This window comes from Castor canadensis, chromosome 4 (genome assembly GCF_047511655.1).
Source record: "Castor canadensis chromosome 4, mCasCan1.hap1v2, whole genome shotgun sequence".
In the NCBI taxonomy this organism is placed as follows: Eukaryota; Metazoa; Chordata; class Mammalia; order Rodentia; family Castoridae; genus Castor; species Castor canadensis.
The window spans coordinates 48170718-48186097 of NC_133389.1; the positions used below are offsets into that span (position 1 = coordinate 48170718).

General features: G+C 38.0%; 1 pseudogene; it reads right to left on the reverse strand.

Moving 5' to 3' along the window:
- Positions 1-2752: 2752 nt before the first annotated feature.
- Positions 2753-15380, reverse strand: part of LOC109680300 (proteasome subunit alpha type-7-like) — a 133918-nt pseudogene continuing 121290 nt past the window's right edge.

Genomic DNA, 15380 nt, shown 5'->3' on the forward strand with positions numbered 1-15380 from the left:
TGAGTCATTGGAGGACAAAGAATGTTCTTTTGTTTCTACATTACATTTGTATATGTGTGGCCAAGTCATTGATTGGTCAGAGGTTTTAATTTCATGGATTTTGTGTGTGTGTGTGTGTGCTGGCCAGGTGGGAGGGGGGAACTGGGGTTTGAACTCAGGGCTTTGTCGTTGAAAAGAAGGCTCTACTGCTGGAGCCACACCTCTAGTCCATCTTGAACTGGTTATTTTGGAGATGGGGGGTCTCGTGAAGTTTTTGCCGAGGCTGGGTTTGAACTGTGACCTTGCTCATCTCAAGCCTCCCAAGTAGCTAGGAATACAGACATGAGGAATACAGGCACCCTATATTTTTTCCATTGAAGTAGTTTCAGTGCTCAAGTGAGACTACATTGTGGCAGATGCCTCACTATTGGACTTGGGGTACTGTGTAGCAGCTCTTGGGTGTCACTTCAACACACTCAAGGCACTAGTCCCAATCTCTAGCACCACCTGGAGAGAAGAAACTAATTGCAGAAGCATCCACTGTTCACAGATATACCCTGAATGAAAAGCAAGTAATAACCAATTAAAAACAGTCAGTGCCACAACTCCAATATCATCACAGAAATAAAGGAGTGCCAAGAATTAGAATAGGAATGGAAAGAAATAAGAGAAATACAAGGAGTAAATGTTACTCAAAAATGAGAGAGGGAAATGAAAATAGAAGAAGGGAATGTTAAGGTAGAAGGGAAGATAAAAGGAAAATTCAACTAAAAGTAAAGTTAAAAGAAAAAAAAAAAAAACCCAGAAACCATCCCAAAACAAGGAAAATGAACAACTGTAGAAGGGGGAAAGATGAGAAAGTAGAAGAAACAAGAGAGAAAATAGATTTAACTAAGGTCAGAGAAAGAGAAAAAATAGGGGGAGGGTGAAGAAAGAAAGAGGAAGAGGAGGGATTAAAATTAAACATTAAAAGACGGGTGTGGTGTACACCTCACCTCTACCTTCCCAGTGCTTGGGAGGCTGAGGCAGGGATACTACAAGTCCCAGGTCAGCCTACGCCCTATGGCAAGACCCATAGTCTGAGAAAAGCAAAATACAAAAAAACAGAACAGCACAAAATAGGTCAAAGAAATTAGACAGCAACTCTCTATTGAAAATTTGAACATTTTAGACATTTTTTCCAGTATTAGGAAAATTTTCGGTCATATCAAAACATTCTTGCCTAGTGTCAGTGGCTCACGCCTATAATCCTAGCTACTAGATGGAGAGATCAGGAGGATCAAGATTCAAAGCCAGCCCAGACAAATAGTTCATGAGACTCTATCTCAAAAATACCCAACACGGAAAGCCCTGGTGGAGTGGCTCAAGTGGTAGAACAACACTTCACCCTGCACAGCAAGGGTGAAGTCCTGAGTTCAAACTCTGGTACTGCAAAAAAGAAAGGGGGGATAGTAAATGGAGAAGTAATATAAGTGAAATAGAAAAGCAATAAAAATTGTATAAAAATATAATATTTAAACTGATTAGTCTATTTTTAAAAGTGCCTACAAAAGAAAACAACGAAACTGATGCAAAAAGAGGAAAAATTAAAAGAAAAACTAAAACATCTGGCTGCCCGTGACTCATGCCTATAATCCTATCTACTGAAGGGCAGAGATCAGGAAGATCATGGTTCAAAGGCAGGCTGGGCAAATAGTTTTCGAGATCCTATCTCAAAAAACCCTATCACAAAAAATTGGGCTGGTAAGTGGCTCAAGGTGAAGGCCCTGAGTTCAAGCCCCAGCACCACAAAACAAAACAAAACAAAAAAACCTAAAACAAATTTCTTGAAAAGGGAGAACAGATTTCTAGTCCTTTAAGAATGGCAAGTGGATAGGCAGTAGTTCAAAATCTCAAACTCTGCTACTTTTCTTTCTCTAGCTACTTTGGCTGGGAGCCACCTGGCTTGAGTAATCTGAATGCTTTCTGACTTTCCTTATTTTCCTTTGTGCTCACCTAAAGGGTAGCTGTTCCCCAGCCATTCCCAGTCTATTTCCAGAAGATACTAGTGATCAGAGTGTGTGGTACTAGTCCACAATCTTTTGGAATGCCCAGTATACTTAACTGTGTGAGCAGTGACACTGGTACACGAATGCTATGGAATGGTACCACCGACATCGGAATACTACATAACATGGAAACCTCTTCTTTCAACAGTAGCAACAGTTGCCAGTGATGTGGACTTTGCCCTTCTAGTACCTTCAGGGTTGTGGTGGTCCTTGGCATTAAGCCAAGTGGTCCAATGCCCTCTGAAGGTGTGCAGGTGCAGGGACAATGTGGTGTGAGACGGATGCAGTGAGTCCTGGGTAGACTTGGGAGTGTGATGAAATTTTCACAATTCACCAACACATGGATATTTTTTATCATTCATCAGGAAATTCAAATCATATTATATTGTATTATATTCAGTTTCTTTTGGGATAGCTAGCCATTTAACAGTCATATTCAAATTTCATAACCTGACTATTTTTTTTAATTATAATATTTTCTTAGTTAATTTTGCTTATATTAAGGAAAGAAACATAGTGGGCAGGTAAGATTATAGTTTCAGACTTATGTGAAATTAAGACTTCATTCGACAATTAAGGAATGTGCCTTTCTAAGCAGATCTTTACATTAATATATGTTTGACTATACAATAGACTTGCATTCCCAACTTCTGCACACACAAGATCTAAATGTTCAAACTAACTTATTTCCTCTAAAACTTCACTAAGTAATTCCAAGGAATACAACAAAACATTAAAAGCTTCCAGTGCTCATCATAAAAATTAGGTGGTTTCCTTTGACTTTTTCTTCTCTACTTCTTCCTTTTCATTTTCAATTTCATTTACTTGTAATTCAATTTCTTTGGCACTAAACATCTGAAAAGTAGAAAAAATTTTAAAGAGTAGATTTCAAGTAGGTCAATGTCTAAATATATTCTATTTATAACTTTAAATTTACAGTGAAATGTTTCAAAAGGTTCAAAAGCAACACACTTGTAGTAATTATGAGCAAAATAAGCTCACTAACATTTCTACTGTCATTCCACTATAAAAGAAAGCAGTGAAAATGTGATACATCCTATATCTGCATGGAACTCTGAAAACATTTTAATGAGTAAATAACTCATTATTGAATTCCCTCCACTTCATCCAACAGTGTGCTTCTCTGAAAGTTTATCTATTTTATCACTTTATAATAGTCAAAAGAGGTGGGGAAAGATTTCCACTTCTTTTTGGCTCCTTTATTACATTGAAAGCAAAAAGAGTTTGTATTTTTTAAGGATTTGCAATGTTATTTTTTATTTTTATTGTACTTCTCACAACTGCATCCAAGATGACATGATTGCTACTATAAGACTACTGAATTGAAGTTAAGAAATTTATATAGGGACACCTGAATTTAATTACCTTAAATAAGGAGAAAAGGTATCTAAAAGAATAGTAAAGAAATAATCAACGATATGAGAAGCGAAATTTTCAAAGATGTTAGAGAATTAAGGGTTTTTAGCTATTAGTTCACCACCAGATTTGCATATAAGGAAGCTGACAGGCATGAATTGAATTCATTTGAGCAACGATTGAAAAATTAGTCTCTGACTCCTGTCGATTCCAGATTTCTTTACATTTCATTCATAAGACAGGTCAGAAAATATCTATTTGTCCATAATATATGTAAAGGCTATTAACTGAACATACTATGAGGTTACTTTACATCAGCCATTTACTGGGAGCTCCATGGGCTCTGAGAAGAAAGTGGAACAATATATAGTTCTTGCCTGCCATGAAGGAGTCCACAGTGTAATGGAAAGAAACAGATATAATTAGATCATTATGCTAAAATAAAACCCTGAATTAAGTGGTATGACATTACTTAGGGAAGAGTCTAAGAAGCCTTCTTTTTTTTTTGGTAGTACTAAAATTTGAACTCAGGGCTTTGTGCTTGCTAGACAGGCCCACTACTGCTTCAGATATGCCTGCAGTTCCCAAGTTTTGAAATTTGCTTTTCATCTTAATTTCTATGCAGGTACTAAGCTTCTTTAAACTGTGTTTTGTGAATGAATACTTATGTTGTAACCTGTCTTTAAAAATTGTTGACATTGCTTATGAGAAATCTTCTGTCTCAAACTTCTTCATGAATCATACATTATTTCCTTTGCTTGCTATCATTCCATTTTTTTCCCCTTGATTTTTTGAATTACACCTTTTTTCCTTTGGTATTGCCTTCCCTGGTAATTACGAGACCTGGATTCATACAAAGACCAAGCTTTTGAGTCAAAATTTGTCTTGACTCCAGGCTCCACCGCTCACTAGCTGTGACTTTAAATGAGTTGTATAACCTCTCCAAGCTCAAGAGTTATGAGAAGTAAAACCCAAATCCAACTTACCTGAACTTATGTAAATACAATAGTATTTATTTCATAGTAAGGCAAACACAAACAGGAGCTGTCAAGGACAGGTCAGAGTACAACTAGAAACCCAGTCCATCTCTATACACAGTTAAAGAACAAGGGGTAAAGGCATCATCATAATAATAAAGATTTATACTACTTAATATACTTATTATGTATTTCCTAACTTACTAATTAAATGCTTGTCAAAATTATATGAAGTCAGGCTATTCTACAGATAAGGAAACAGAAGCACAGGTGAAGTAATTTCCTCACACTGGGAAACCAAGAGAGGGCCTTCTGCATACTAGGCAAGTGTCTTCAGGTCTCTTTTTATGACTTTACCAACCTGTGTCCCATACAAAGATTTCTGAAAATAGAGAACGCAATAGAATTTATAATTTTTCATGTGGAATCTATGAAGACAATGACAAAAATAAATCAATGATCCCAGATCCTCTAATAAAAATCTAGACTATTTGGATACATGTGAAAGCTCTTTGACAAACATCATTTTATGCTGTTAAGCCAGAACGAGGTCTCTTTTGAAATGATTTTTTCAATTAGTGGTAGAGTACTTTATGTAGCACACACAAGGCCCTGGGTTCATTCCCCAGAAAGGTGAGGTGGAGGTGGAGGGTTGGGAAGGACAACAGCAGACAATCAGAAAGTGGCAGAGGTTCTTTGATACAATGAAGGCTAATAGTATGTCAGGCACCTGAAAGAAGCCCTGGCTGGAAGCATATCTTCATTTGAAAAGATCAAAAGGAAAGAAGATCTCAAAGACAGGAAGCATAACTTCTCTGTGAGTGGTGTCAACAATGTATTTCCACAGGAAATATGCTAGACTGACCCCATAGAGAGTAGGAGTTCCTACTCACAAAAACATGTCCTAAATGGGTAGACCTATATAGAGATCTCAGAACCTCTATGTCTTCACAAAGACACAGGCATTGATAACTGCTTGCAATAAGCACATACAAATTAATGACTCTTAGCCTACAGAAACAGAACAGAAGTTTCGAGGAGCCAATGGGTGCAAACAGATGTCTCACACCATGGGTACAAATCCTTACTCTAATATTAACAATATTTTAACTTCTGTCAAAATATGCTGAAGATACTTTTTCCTCTTTGGTTAATGACTTACCTTCAAAGGTTGATTTCTTCTTCTTATAGCCAGTTTGATGTGTTTTCTACCAGACTGGACAACCTAGTATAGAACAAGTATGCATATGAACCATTTCAGCTGGTTTGAGTCTAGCTAAGTGATAGCCTAGGATGCTTGAAACCCTAGAGTTGGTCCCTAGCACACAAAACAAGCAAACACCCTACATCAGCAAGTTTTGTGTTTAATAAACAAGTGTGGAGGAGAAAAAAAAACCCGTGCATTTCTAAATGTGCTTTATTAGACACTTACTTCTGGCAGAGCTCTCATTGTTAGTTTGATGGCTTCATTATCATTTGCTATAGCATCTTCTGTGTAATTCTTTTCTAGAAATTGTTGAACAGTTTTAGCACTTCAGCCAATTGCGTTTGCCTCAAAAAACAAAGTAATTATTAATATCATTGCAATATGCATGAATTTACGGTTACTAAGTAAATTTACAATTTTTGCATTTCCTCCAGTATTCCTTAATAGTACTAAAGGTAAAAAAATATACATTTGAAAATATAGAAAGCATTTCAGAAACTCCATTTGGTTATTACAAGAGCAGTCCACAATGGTGATGTCACTTTACTTTTAAACACACCGATGCTTTGTCCTAGTCAATGCTGTCTACTTGCTTAATGGTTTCCAAGTCTTTTATATCCAGAGAAGAATAAAAAAGTCGGAACTCCAAAACATGTGGAGAGCAAAGGAGGTATAACTTTGCAGTAGAGTAGAAAAGAAACAGAAAAGAGAAAGGAAAAAAAACCCCTAAAACAGTAATGCCTGTAATACCAACACTCAGTGGACTAAGACAGGAAGACCTTGAGGTTGAGAGTTTGAGGCCAGCCTCAGAAACATAGTGAGACCTTATTTCCAAAAACAAACTACAGACAAAGATACCAATGTCAATGTGAAAAAGAAAACTATTTACATGAATAAAGCAGAGCTTCATTTTCTTAGAACTTAAAGTACAGTCACCTTCTAATTTGTGACAAGAAGGGCTTCTATTCCATTCCCCATTTTCTTTGTTCTTTGGAAACTTTCATCAGATGAAGGAAAGATGCAAAAACAGTTTCCTTGGTTGCATTTTCTTTTAATTTCAACCAGATATCAAGACGATTACAACTGATTACAATGAAGATGGTGGTCATAATTGTGCAAACAGAGCACGTATGTGCTGGGGACATATCTGCAGTACATTGTCTCATTTAACCACCATGAAAATGATTAAATAGGTGCTGCTGTGAACACCAATATTTGGATGAAGAAACAGAGGCTGGGAAAGGTTAAAATGTTGCTCTGAAACTCAGCACTGTTAATATTTTGGACCAGATAATTCTTTGTTGTCGACTATCCTGTGACTGACAGGATATTTAAAAGCCTTTACCAAGTACATGCCAGTGACACCCCCAACCCTAGTTGTAACAAACAAATATGTCTCCAGAGATTGTCAATAATGTCTCTTATGGGTTCCCTGTTTGCAAATGACTGGCTCAATTATTTTGCCCAAAATCACTTAGACTGGGCCTTAGATCCAAGTGGTCTGATCAATAAGCCAAGCTTTAACTGTGCACATGTTACCTAGGCCCCTTTGTTACAATAATCTGCAGAGTGGAAACAACTAGTAGAAAGGCCCATCCTCCCACTGCTGTTAAATCACAGAAGGTTTTAGTATAATTGTTTAGTATTGTGATTATAGGAAAAGGATCTCAAAGCAGATTTTCAGAAGTGGGCATGAAAACACTTTCAGGTTACATGAGATTACACTGTTCTGCCTAGCAGAACATTCTTTTTATTTCACATAACTTTTCTTACACTATTATATTTCAGAGATTAAAGTAAGCAGCAGTGAAGCTTTTAACAGAATTCATGGCCTTGAAATGTTACTAAAATAAATCCTAAAACCTTCTGTTTGGCATGACTTTGGGAGTCTATTTGCTCCTGGTTTTTTTTTGTTTTGTTTTTTTGGTAACTGGTTCCTGCCTACCAAAAACACATAATGGTTTATCTAAAAATCTCATTGAACCCTTAAGGTTGCTCTCTAAATTCTTCATGACTTTCTGTCTACTTCCTTTCATTGCTGATGTCAAAATTCTTTAACTCTTACCCAGTTGACTGGCTTCCAAAGAGCTTGCCTGTTCTTTTGAGTGTGTGTGTGTGTGTGTGTGTGTGTTGCTACTGGGGATTGAACTCAGGCCCTCAATCTTGCAAGGTAGGTGTTCTGCCACTTGACCCACACCATGAAACCTTTTTATTGTTGTTGTCAAGATAGGGTCTCAAGAACTATTTGCCCCAGCTGGCTTCAAACTGAGATCCTCCTGATCTCTGCCTCCCAAGTAGCTAGGATTACAGGCATGAGCCACCTGCATCCAGTATATGTAGCTGTGACAGACTCATATCCTCACCCTCCCCTGCCCGTCACCCACCTCAGCCAACTTCAACAAACTCTAATAGTTTTTTATTTTTTTTGCCTACCTGCCTACTCAGGTAAATGATACTGAGTTTCTATGTCTGTGTGTGTGTTTGTGTGTGTGTATGTGTGTGGCAAAAACTAGTAGCTGTTAACCTCTAAGTCCATTCTTCCTTTATGACAGAACTACAGGCCATGTACCTTCTGCAAAATGTCATTTTCTAGCATCTGCTACAAGTAGGTTATATACAAGTGGTAGTCATTGTGTGGACCTTCTGGGAATCTTTGCTCCCTGGAATGCAGGCATGTTGGGTGACCTCTAGCAGACACACTAAAGGCATAAGAAAGATTAAGACTATGAGAAAAAACCAAAAACAACAACAAAAAAATGCCAGCACCTTAAAACTTCTCCCTTTGTGAGAAAATTCAACCCCAGGTGTTAAGCATTATCAAGAGAGTGTTAGGAGCCTAAAAAAACATGCCTCATCCGTATACCTCTGAGGTTACCTTGTGAACACCTGCCCATAATTTTCAGAAATGAAAACCTTATTCCTGCAGCAACAACAAGTGCTGGTAGCAGACAGCCATCAGCATTTAACCCTCTTTGGATTCCTTATTTACCAGAGTTGCTGAACTCAAGGTCATGCATGTTGCCAGGGTGGCCCCATTCAATGACTGGCAGATGAAGAGCTGTTAATGACCTGTCTCTTCACCCCAACGTGGAACAACTTTGAGGAGCCACCATGGATCTAGACCTTGCCACTGGGTCACTTGAGGATTTTATTGAGAGGTGCCCTGGACTTTGTTCTCCCTCCGCTGATCCCAACAGCACTCCCTGACACATGTCAAAAGTAATGATCTCAGAGGATGGGGAGTTGGGGGGAGAAATGACCCAAACAATGCATGCACATGTGAATAAACGAATAAAAAAAAGTAATGATCTCTATCTCAGAGTTTGTTTTTCATGAACCTTAATTTGCAATAATCTTTCAAAGTCTAGAAAGTATTTTTGTCCTACTGTTTAATACCTGTGCTCTGTGCCAGTGATCATATCTTACAGGACACATGAAAAAAATCAAGGGCAGGCTCCCTGGAACATTACCTATCTTCCCTTGAGGCAGTGTGACCCTAAAAAGGACCTGATTGAAAAGGATCTGATATCAGCTGACAGGTTCAAAACTGCTTTTCCCATCTGAAGGGCTCACTAACTTCCTCAGTAAATCCTGGGTGTGCTTTCCCATACTAAGAGAAAGAAATTTGGAAATGAAAAAGAAGCTTTATTCCTAATAAATAAAAATAATAACAATTCCCATTACCCTTGAAATAGAAACAACAGAAAGAAAAATAAACCAAGTAGTTTCAAAATAATGAATTGGATGGTTATATTAACACCCTTTAGTGTCTTCTCAGGCCTGAGGTACTATTTTAATGGCAGCAGTTTCCAAAGTGAATTCTACAGACTACCAGAGAAAGAGAGAGAGACAGAGACAGAGACAGAGAGAGAGAGAGAGAGAGAGAGAATGAGAATCTATGATAAAAGGGTTCTAAATGCAAGTAATTTGGGACCACTAATTTACCTGCATTTAAAAGATTTACAATCCTTTTTAGAAGACCCAAAAGGATTTTAAGAATGAAATACATTAAAGTTCTTTATAGAGAAACATCTCCAATTATTTAGCTAGAGAGTTCATTTACTTTATACCTTTTAACATTAAAAGAAAAACACTTTGAGAATCACTGCTCTTAAATATACAACATACTAACTTTGTTTGAATTTTTAAGCCATAAAATGGCCTATATTGAAGAGAGCAAAACGTGGGCCCCAAATCATGAATAATGTTAGTTATGTGGGTCTCCTGTTAAAAGTTGGTATAGAATACACTTTTTTTTTTTTTGCGGTACTGGGTTTGAATTCAGGGCTACCTTGAGCCACATAAGCAGCCCTTTTTGTGTGTTAAGTACTTTGGAGATAGGGTCTGGCTAACTATTTGCCGGGGCTGACTTTCAACATTGATCCTCCTGACCTCTGCCTCCAGAGTAGCTAGGATTACAGGCAGGAGCCACTGGCACTCGGCTACAAAACATTTTAAATTAAGAAACCACTTCACTTACAAACAGTATATTAGAAAGTATTTTTCACCAATGCTCATTATGAGTTAATTTTATTTATTTTATGACTTAAAATGATACCTATTAAAATAAATACTTAGTAAACAAAAGCCTTGAACATAAAATATGAGTGCTAGTGGCCACACTACATCCCTACAAATCTATAAGCTGTATCATAAAGGATTGAAAGCAGATTTTTTATAAGTGTGTACAACTTCTTAGATAACATATTTAAGTACTGATTTTCAGAATTACTAAGAAAGAGCATACCCAGTTTCTCAAGTAAATTACTATAAAAATTATTTTGAAAAATCAATAAAACAGAATTACAGTAAAAGGTACTTAGAATTTCATAGTCTGAAGGGTATGTTTCATCATAAAATACATGACTAGTGTTTGCTGTAAAACAAGTATTGAATGCTTAAGACAGAAACTTCTCCTAGTAAGTTTTTGTTAAGAGGAAATACTTTTTTTAATTGTGGTATTGGAGTGTGAACTCAGGGCTTCATACTTCATAGGCAAGGACTCTACTACTTAACCTATGTCTCCAGCCCTTTTTCCATTTTGGGGGGGGCAGGGACTCAAGTTTGCCACATACAAAGCAGGTGTTCTACTGCTTGTGACACACCTCCAACCCATTTTACTCTGTTTATTTTGGACATGGAGTCTTGAGACCTATATGCCAGGATTGGTCTCAAACCATGATCTTCCTGACCTCAGCCTCCTAAGCAGCTAGGATTACAGGCATGAACCACTGGCTCCTGAGAATTACTTTTTAATAAACATTGCAAATGTTTCAAAAGTTCAAAGGGATAGAATATTTCCAGCTGAGAAGCAAGTAAATAGTATTATATACACTCATTTTTATTGTTTATTTACTAAATAAATGTTTATGCCCATCTTGTACATAAGGTTCTGTTCTAGACATTAATGTTTCATTAACATAAAAATCAGACAAAAATCCCTGCACTTGTGAAGTTTAATGTCCAAGGGGGAAAAGGGACAGGTGACAAACAAGGGCATACTACATAAGCAGACAGTATATTAGTGGAACAGAGAAAACAAAGGTAGCTAGGGGAAGAAAGGCACTGGAAATAGGCTGTGATGCTAAGAAAGATGCCGAGGAGGGGATTCTTCAGAGGAAGGATGGCAGCCATGAAGACATGTGTGAGAAGAAAGCTCAGGTTAGAAGGAAGAATCTGGAAAGAACAAAAGCCTGAGGAGGGTGCATCTCTGGTCCAGGAAGTAAAAACTTCCTGGAAATGTGGCTGTGCAGGAAAACAGGAGAGTTAGCAAGGTGTGGGGTGGGCAGCAAAAGGCCAATGGGGGTGAGTAAGCTAAGGTTTTGTACACCAGTGTGAAGGCTTTGAAATTGATTCTGAGTTACAAAGGAGGCAAGAGCAGCTGTTGAAAAGAGAGGCGACCTGACCTGATTTGTTTTTTAACGGAATTGCCCCATTGGTAATTTGACTGCACATTCTCGCTGGGTTTGCACGCTTCTGAGCACTCTTGACATCACTGTTCCTCAGGACAGTGTAAGAAGCAAACAACTTGAGGGAAGAGGTATATAAAAGTGTTTGATTCCCCAAGGCCAGGGTTTCATGGCTACTAGGACAACTCACTGCATCCATCTGGAGTTCTCTGTTCTGCCCTCAGGGCATTTGGAGGGCATCATGAAGCTCATGATGCTTGCTGCGGTGATCTTGGTGAGATGCTTGGTGAGATGCTAGGTGGAAGCAAAGGGAGATCAGCCTTGATTTTTGTTTTTAAGATGAAAGATATGAGAGTACTTTTAAATGGGTTTCTTATTCCATAATAATAGACTGGCTTCCTGTTCAGTCTCCAGGAAAGATTATTCCTATAGATAGTGTATGTATAGAACTCTACATTCAGAAACCTTCTTCTATAAGGTCTGTACCTACCTGCTACAGATACATACACCAATGCTATGTCCGGGGGTCACAAGCTACAGCCTGTGATTCAGTTTGCTGTTTTTAAATAAAGCATTATTAGTACCTGGCCACCCCCACAGAAAGAGTCAAATTTGACTATTAGTTACAAGAAGGACTATCAACAAGGCTAAAAAATTTACCCTTTGGCTCTTTTTTAAAAAAGTTTGCTGATTCCTGCTACAGATTAGCAGTTTAAACTCTTAAAAATCATTGAGAACTCTAAAATATTTTTACTTGTGTTATAAATATTGATATTTGCTAAGCTATTGGTGAAAAATATGGTCCTTAGGCCCTGTGATGGTTAATCTTGACTATAAAGTTGATTGGGTTACAAAACAAGAAGGAGATAAGTAAATCACACCACTGGCTGTATCTGTGAGGATACATTTCTAGAGACATTGAGATTGTGAAGGCTCTGATCTAATTACAGGTTTAATCCCTAGGTGGATTCAAAATTTGAAGTAGTAGAGCAAGTAACGCAGCAAGAGAGCCTGCCTAACAAGAGTGAGGTCCTGAGTTCGCACCGCAGTACTACAAGGAGAAAAAAAGAATAAATAAATATCTATTCTCAAAACTTGACTAGACTATTGAGAGGTGGTGGAACAGTGAACACTGGGGCCTGTTGGAGAAAGTGGGTTATGGTTGTGTTTCCTTGGGGGCTAGATAGTCTTGGCCTCTGCTCTGCTTCCTCTCTGCCAAGATAGAAGATGATCTCGGAAACCCTCCCTCCATGATGGACTTAAAACTCTGAAACTGTGAGCTAAAATAAATCCTTCCTCCCTAAGTTGTTTGTGACACACATTTCATCACAGCAAAATAAAACTGACTAATACAGGCCCCAGGCAAGGGTCTGTTTTTTAGTGCTATCTATGTAGCTGGCAACCTGAAGATAGGTAATACCTTTTTTTTTTTTTTTTTTTTTTTACAAAGAGCAAGCTAACTGACTATCTGCTACAAATGCAGCTGATTCTCTCTATGCTGAGTATTCCTCAGCCTTGAAGCACACCAACACAGTACACAACATTCAACCAGAGCGTATAACATCAACCCTGGGGAGCTTGAAGACAATGAAAATCTATACTGATCCCCATGCCCCTTGCTGTCCCATGAGTAATAAAATCCTTTGTTTCTGACCCAGGAGGTCTTGTGTCTTCTGTTTGCATCCATGAAACACTAGCAAGCTAATTTATTATCATGTAAATACTATAGTATACAATCACATCCAAGTTCAATAATTAGAAATGAAAACAAGAAAGTTTTAAAATATTTAATTCATTTAAAAACAACAAACCCATTACATTTGTTGTATTAGTCTGCTTTGTTGCCATAACAAAATACCACTGAGTGGGTGGCTTAAACATAGCTGACACATAGTTGTGGAGTCTTGAAGCCTAAATTCACGGTGCTGAAAATATTGGTTTGCAATAGGACTAACTTCACAGTTGCAGACAGCTCCTTTCTCACTGTGTCCTCACATGGCCTCTCTTCTGTGTGCTTGTGCACGGAACAGAGGAGGACTTGGTGTCTCTTCCTCTTCTTATAGGGACAGCAACATAATGGCTGTACCTTTACAACCTCATTTCACCTTAATTTGCTCTCTAAAGACTTGCTTCCAAATTCAGTCACACTGAGTGCTAGGGCTTCAACTTATGAATATTGGGGGTGTAATTTATATTAACATATTCATATAAGTAACATGCTTAGATGAAAAAATTCACATTTTCCAAAGCAAAAAAGTAACTTTATTAGAGAAGTGACACTGTTTTATATATTTTTCAATCACTTGACTGTCTGGCATCATGAGAAAAAAAACAGGCTTCTGTCTGCTTTGAACTTAGTATTTTGCAATGTTGATATCTGGGTTGCCATGGAGCCTTATGCAAACATGTAGTTATGCAGGAGAGCAATATTATAATGTCCTTCTCAGAAAAGTGTAAATACTCCATTTAGCAGGTGGTAGTTTCTAAAAAGTTAATTGCAACTTGGAATCTGCAACCACACAAGGGAATCTTTTCTACTTTGTTGTACTAACACCTCTTGGCTTATTTTTATTTTAAATGAATTAAGAATGTAAAATTTCTTAGGCATGTGTGGTGGCGATACCTGCAATCCCAGTACCTGGCAGGCTAAGGCAGAAGAATTGTGTAGCCAATCCGGGTGACACAGTGAGCTCCCGTCTCAATTCTTTTAATTTAATTTCTCTCAGTTATGATCTCTGATAGTCAACAGGCACTGAGAACCCTGCATGACATTTGCACTGATGGATCTTTTACATCGGAAGAATGTGCAATGTCATGCTTTGGTCCCCTGGAAAACGCTGGCTCACTGAATTATGTAGATCTTCCAAGTGTTGACCCACCTGATTTCTAAAACATCAAATACTTATGTCCATTAATTTCACCACCAGTCTCATCAAAAAAGTCTTTAAGTACTGTAAAACTGTTAAGTGCAAATATATTTCATAGGCAACAAATACAATCAGGTGTTTTTTTTTAAAGAAATAGGCTCAGTTCATTTGCTTGTTTTTTTGTTTTTTGCAGAACTGAACTCAGGGCTTTATGCTTGCTTAAGCCATGCCTCTTGCCCTTTTTGCTTCTGTTTATTTTTTAGATAGGGTCTCCTGCTTTTTTGTCCAGGTCAGCCTTGGACCATGAGCCTCCCACCTCCAACTCTTGCTCATCTGGGGTTACAGCTGTGTACCATCAAACCCAGGTTGTTTTTAGAGATAGGGGCTAACTAACCTTTGTGTCTTGGGCTGGGTGAAATCATAAATCACTATTCTACCATCTCCACCTCATGTGTGCCTGTATAGCTGTACTACACACAGTTTTTAATGTTAAAGATGCAGACACCACATTTCATGTCTAAGAACTTCTTCATCTCTCCTGTTAACACCTGGATCTTCTGTTATAGGACCACATTATATTTATCACACCCCCGACATTTCACAGCATGTACTCTATATTTAAGTACCTTCTGCTTGTCTCTCAAATGTCCTTTGTGGCTTTTTCCCCAATCGGAATCCAATAAGTGATCAAGGACTGCATTAGTGTCTGTGGATTCCTTTAAACAGAAGAATACCCCTGCCTTTTGTTGTTTTTCAACAACATGAACATTTCTGAAATGTCTTGTGTAATATTCCACATTCTGAATTTATCTGATTTTTCCCTTCTGATCAGACTCAGGTTAAGCTAATGGCATGGACACTGCAACGGTGATGCTATTTCTTTTCCATTGCATGGCATCAGGAGGCACACACTGTCAGATTGCCCACTATAGGAGAAGGTGGTGTCCACCAGAACGGCTCCTTTCCCCTTTTGTGATTAATAATCTGTGTGGCCATGAAAATAACCTTCGCTCAGA